General features: G+C 48.7%; 1 long non-coding RNA gene across 1 annotated transcript; it reads right to left on the bottom strand.

The window, feature by feature from the left end:
* Positions 1-1654: 1654 nt before the first annotated feature.
* On the bottom strand, positions 1655-5316 carry LOC125541293 (uncharacterized). The gene is made up of 2 exons (XR_007297484.2): positions 4927-5316; positions 1655-1944 (listed from the first exon to the last, which is right to left on the bottom strand). It is a non-coding gene; the product is annotated as an uncharacterized LOC125541293 (long non-coding RNA).
* Positions 5317-6088: the final 772 nt, after the last annotated feature.

Below are 6088 nucleotides of genomic sequence, written 5' to 3'. Positions count from 1 at the left end.
GAGGTTGGACTGGGGAAATGATTTGCAGAGGATAAGTAATTTTAACTTACCCAGTAAATGGGATCAAGGAGGAAATATGGTCAGGACCATAACTACAAGGGATCCAATTTACGATACCAGAAGAATTATTCAAATGATTAAATATCCTTGCAAGGAGCTTTCATGATAAGTTCCACACCGTGTCCGTGGGCATGAACACAAAGGTTCAGGGTCGACTCCCACTTCTACAATGCATAACCTTTCATTTTACTTCTTGCTCTTGATGAAGCTGTAGTTTTGAAATTTTATCTGACGAAAAGCCAGTAGAGTATAACCCGCATAACTTTCAAGTTCACACATGTTAGGGAAGGCATAAGTTCAACCCATTGGGGCATCTTAGGATCATATATCATAAATTTCAAGAATAAATAACACAAGCTCGGTAGTAGAGCATGCTTGAGAAAGCAGAGGATACAATTTACCAAAAGTATTATGTATCCGAGGAAAGGCTCACAAGCTTATTGAATATGAAGGACGTTGTCGGATAAAATCCGAAAAAAGGGGGTCTGGTGGTCCACAAGGGATCTGATGTGAGCATCAGTATTCAACTAGAGGAAGAAACAATGCAAGGAGATCAAATTATATAAACAACTGACTAACTCAAAGCTCAATTGCAAAGGAATTATGAATTCCAAGACAAGGGATCAGAAGCAATGCTCTGATTAGGGATGGATAGGTAGAATAGCCTTAGGGGTACAATCGATGGCGATTATATTGGTCGAGATCCAGCACACGTTAGAATGACGTCTGAGCCGGAAGGATGAATTCTAGGATCTGATTGAGGATTGCGAGCATTCGCAACATATTGTATCAATGGACTCAAAATGATAATGACAAAGGATGACGATAAGATTACTAGACTTATGGTATTAACCATAATGCAAGTAAGAAATTCAAGAACAATAGGCTGCTGAGGATTTTCATAAGAACGAATGGTATTACAAAGACTTTTGTGATGTACACGAATCAACTGAGGATGAGCGGATACTTGATAGGTGCACAAAGTTATCCGTAGGGGTATTCAGGTGACAAGGAACTGCAAGGCAGTAAGCTCAAAGGATTCTCGGAACAAAGGAGAGCAGTTCAGGGCATCTGGTAATAACAAGATCAATGGGATAGAATGTAAGATTGGCAAGTGTGTGTAGTTACCATAAGGATATTTCGGTGGTAGGGAATTGCAAGGGAAACAGGCGAAAAACCTCGAGAGAATATCGTAGTATCTTCGGAATCTTCTGATGCAGCAAGCGATCATCTGAAATAAGGGGCTCTCCGGGCGGATGTGATCACGAGATCCTAATGTTCGAGTTAGTAAAATCATTTAACACCAAAATAGAAGAGAGATCAGAGTTCCAGAGTATAGACGAGGAATAAAAGATCCTAATACCACCCAATGGCGACGTGGGCCCATGGGCTGCACAACCATGCTAGTAAAATAGTTTTCATCGACTAGACTCAACTTCGGCCAAAGAGTGTGGAAGGGGGATTCCTATAGGCAATCGGCTCTGCTACGAACTTGTGACGCCCTCGATTCAATCGTACACTAATCATACACGCAAATGTGTACGATCAAGATCAAGGACTCATGGGAAGATATCACAACACAACTCCAGACACAAATAAAAATAATACAGGCTTTATATTACAAGCCAGGGGCCTCGAGGGCTCGAATACATAAGCTCGAAAACACAAGAGTCAGCGGAAGCAATAATATCTAGGTACAGACATAAGTTAGACAAGTTTGCCTTAAGAAGGCTGGCACAAAAGCAATATCAATCGAAAAGGCAAGGCCTCCTGCCTGGGATCCTCCTAACTACTCCTGGTCGTCAGTGCTCTCCACATAGTAGTAGGCAACCTCGGGGTAGTAGTAGTCGTCGGTGGGGTCGTTTGGATCCTGGGCTCCACCATCTGGTTGCAACATCCGGAAAGAAGAAGAAAGGGGAAAAGGGGAAGCAAAGCAACCGTGAGTACTCATCCAAAGTACTCGCAAGCAAGGATCTACACTACATATGCATCGGTATGAATGAAATGAGCTGTATCTGTGGACTGAACTGCAGAATGCCAGAAGAGAAGGGGGAAAGCCTAGCCTATCAAAGACTAGCATCTTCAAGCGTCTTGCGGCATTAGGAGAGATAAGAGTGGCATAAAGTAAAGTAGTAGTAGTGTTAGCAACCTCGGCCAGATTTCCTTTCTCGACTCCCTGCGAGAAAGCAATCCCAGAGCCATACTATCCATTTCTCATAACCATGTCTCATCTCAAGTATCCAGTTCTAGTTGTATCGATCGGGATACAACTCCAAGTGTCCGTTACCGTAGGACAGGCTATCGATAGATGTTTTCTTCCCTGCAGGGGTGCACCAACTTACCCACCACGCTCGATTAACTCCGGTCGGACACACTTTCCTGGGTCATGCCCGGCCTCGGCCAAACAATACGCCGCAACCCAACATAGGCTTAATAGAGAGATCAGCACACCGGACTAAACCTATGCCCCAGGGGTCATGGGCCATCGCCCCGGGAACTCCTGCACGTTGCGTGGGCGGCCGGTGAGCAGACCTAGCTACCTCCTTAAAAAGGTAGGAGCTTACCAGTCCAACCCGGTGCGCGCCGCTCAGTCGCTGACATCTATAAAGCTTCGGCTGATGCATATGACGCAGAACGCCCATACAATGCCCACGTGATGGTTAGTGCTATCAGGCCAGAGGCCCCTCGGATCAAATATCCAAATCGTTAGTGTGTTGGTAGTGCGGTCACGAGAAGAGACTCACGAAAGATGTGACCCCGTCGCCCCGTCTCGAGTACTTGCGTCAAGGGATAAGAATGCCCGGCCACGCCTCGTAAGTATCTTGCGGGCACCTTCCAGGTCAACCCGACTCCACGTCACTCGCTATTAAGCTCTTGCGGGTACCCCTCAGGGCCAACCCATCTTTAGTAACATGTTTCAGTGTAAAGTCATGGTAACCATAGTAACTGTGTGTCTAACACCAAGGGGAAAACCTGAGGAATCACCCCCGGTGAATTCCACTCGATGTAATCATCAAGGTGAACGTAAGAGGATCCACCCTCGAGGTTCACACTTGAGGGGTTGCACGACAGAGCCGTATCGGAAGTGGTTAAGGAGGAAATCACCCTCGATGACCACGACCGGATAGCTACACTACAGAGATCTCATCAGGAGTGATGTATGAGGTTCCACCCTCGGCACTTGATGGTAACTCTGCAGAGTCGAGCAACAAAAGGGGAAAGTGATGTGCGGTGCCGGGGCCTGGTCTTCGATCTCGTTGATCGGGTCTTCGATGATGAAGTAGGGGCAACAAGGACAAGGTGGGGGTCACTGATGGATCTCTAACCAACCTATACTAAGAAGTTTAGAATAAGTAGGTAAGGTATGAAAGCAGGTAAAAAACAAGCTATGCATCAGAATAGGATCATGCAGAAAGCAGTAGCAGTTCTAACGCAAGCATGAGAAGGAAAAAATGGGCGATATCGAAATGCTCAAGGGGGGTTTGCTTGCATGGAAGCTCTGCTGAAAAGGAAGAAGTGTCATCGTCGATGTAGTCGATCATAGGGGTGGCATCGATCTCGGGTCTACCGGAGAGAAGAGGGGGAAGAACAATAAATATAAAGCAAACACAGCATCACAAAGCATAACATGGCAATATGATGTGCCGGGTGTGACCTAACGTATGGCTACACGATATAGGTGAAGGGGGAATTCAACCAGGAAGGTATTCCCGGTTCCGAACCTGTGGCAGACAGATGACTGGAGGGGGAATGATCTATGTTCAGCATGCTAGGGGCATGTGACAGATGAACGGACCGCGTATTCGGATTCGTTGGATTTTTCTGAGCAACTTTCATGTATAAAACTTTTTCATCCGAGTTACGGATTATTTTATATGATTTTTCTAAGTTTTAAACAATATTCTGGAATTATTAATATTGACAGAAATGGAATATGACGTCAGCATGACATGTTGATGATGTCAGCAGTCAACAGAGCGGCTGACCAGGTCAAACCTGACCAGTGGGGCCACAGGGACCCACATGTCAGCCTCTGTTAGCTTAATAGTGGATTAAACTCATCTAGCAGGGTTAATTAGGGGTGTGGGCCCTGGGTGTCAGTGAGTGTTTAGGTTAATCTAATTACTTTTATTTATAAAAACATTTAATAGACTAATTAACAAAGGGGGACCACATGTCAGTTGCTGGGGGCTACCCAGTCAGCACGTGGACCGCACTCAACAAGTCAAAGAGGGCCCTGGGCCACAAATCAGTAACCCAGGTGGTGGCCCCAGGCTGGCCACGTCGGCTGGCAGCGGTGGCGCGCCAGCGGCGACCATTCAGATGGCGGTGTGGTGCGGACATGGTCAGAAAACGGCCACCGGGGGACGTTTGGACCGCCGCGAGCATCTACAAGCACAGGGGGATAGCGCACTTCGAACTGCGGCAGTAATGGGGGCGGGGGTTGCTGGAGCGGCACCGGCGACGAGCGTGGGCGGCGGTTGGCTTGGGGCCTCATCGAGGACGGGGCTACGGGAGCTCAAAAGGAGCATGGGGTGGTGCACTCAAAAGCAGGGGCTCGGGCGCAGCCATTCAAGGTCTCAACCGAGGCTGGGATGTACGGTGTCGATGGTGGCGTTGACCGCGGCGGACGCCGGAGCTCGGGCGAGCTCAAGCTCGTCGAAGCAGGGCACGGCAGGGGCAACTGGCGTGTGGGTCAGGCTGCTCGGAGCGTGCTGGGCACGGCGCAGTGCTCGGTTGAGCTCGACGGCGAGCGTGGCCACGACGGTGAGGAGATCTGCGGTGGCGAACTCATGGTAACGGCGACGAGCTAGCTAGGGAGAACCACACGGTGCGGGGGAAGAATGGAGGGAGGGAAGAGCTCACTGAGCGGCGCAAGGAGGTCGGCGATTGGATTAGTAGCAGCATGGGTGCTCGAGGTCGCTGGCGAGCATCGGAGACAGAGGCGAAAGGGGACGACTGCGATCGGCAACTGAAGGGGCCCTCGGCTCCAACGGAGGACCCCAGGCGACGTGGATGATGACGGCGGAGCGGACGGACAAGGCCGGTGGCCTCGGGGCCGCCGGTAGCCGCGGGATCGACGGAAGTACGGCGGTGATGGCGCTCGATGGGAGTGGGATATCGCGCGCGAGAGAGAGGGGGTAACTAGGGAGAGAGAGCGTCCAGAGGGAGTGGGACGATTGGAGTGGCAGGGGAGCCCGAGGGGTCGGCCTCGTCGTCGCCCTTATCCCCTCGCCGGCGAGGACAGCGAGGCGGTCCGGCGGAGACGCGAGCGCGCGGTCGCTCGCACAGTGGGGAGGGGGAAGACGACAGGGGGGGAGTGGGCCGGCCTAGCTGGGCCAGTTGGCTCAGGTGGGCCGAAGCCCAAGGGGAGGCCAGGGGCTCTCCACCCCTTCTCCTTTTCTTTTCCTTTTTCTTTTTCTTTTGTTTTTCTTTTTCCAGCAGCTTTTGCATTTTATTTTGCCACAAATGACTTTACAAAAATATCCCACTGGCCAAAACAAATTCAAAGAAGTATTGTGCACTGCCACAAAAATGTTGGGAATGTTTTGAATCCCTTTGGATTTATTCAAAAAGAAAAGGGCATTTTAAAAGGTTGTTTTGGCTCTGTTAAAAGCATTAGGCCCATTTAGGGTTGATGATGATGTTGTGTTCCTTAACAGCAAATAGTTTTTGATTATTTGCTAAAAGGTGAACATTTTTCCAACAAGTTATGAGCAACTTCATTTTGCACTTTGAATTTGAATGGAATTCAAAGAAGGTTAACCCAACATGATTATTATTGAAAATCTCAGTAGCTTAGCATCATCATGATGGATTACTGTAACATGGCACTAGGGGTGTTACAGAGGTGCTTAGCTTTGGGTTCAATCTTGTGGTGCTCGATCCCAGTGACAGAAAGGGAAACGACACGTATTGTATTGTTGCCATCGAGGATAAAAAAGATTGGGTTTATATTATATTGCTTGATTTTATCCCTCTACATCATGTCATCTTACCTAATGTGTTACTCTATTCTTATGAACTT

Source organism: Triticum urartu, chromosome 2A (genome assembly GCF_056163025.1).
Source record: "Triticum urartu cultivar PI428250 chromosome 2A, HENAU_Tu73, whole genome shotgun sequence".
Classification (NCBI taxonomy): Eukaryota; Viridiplantae; Streptophyta; class Magnoliopsida; order Poales; family Poaceae; genus Triticum; species Triticum urartu.
Note: the sequence above shows the minus strand (reverse complement) of the source record. Positions and strands in the feature narration are given on the sequence as shown.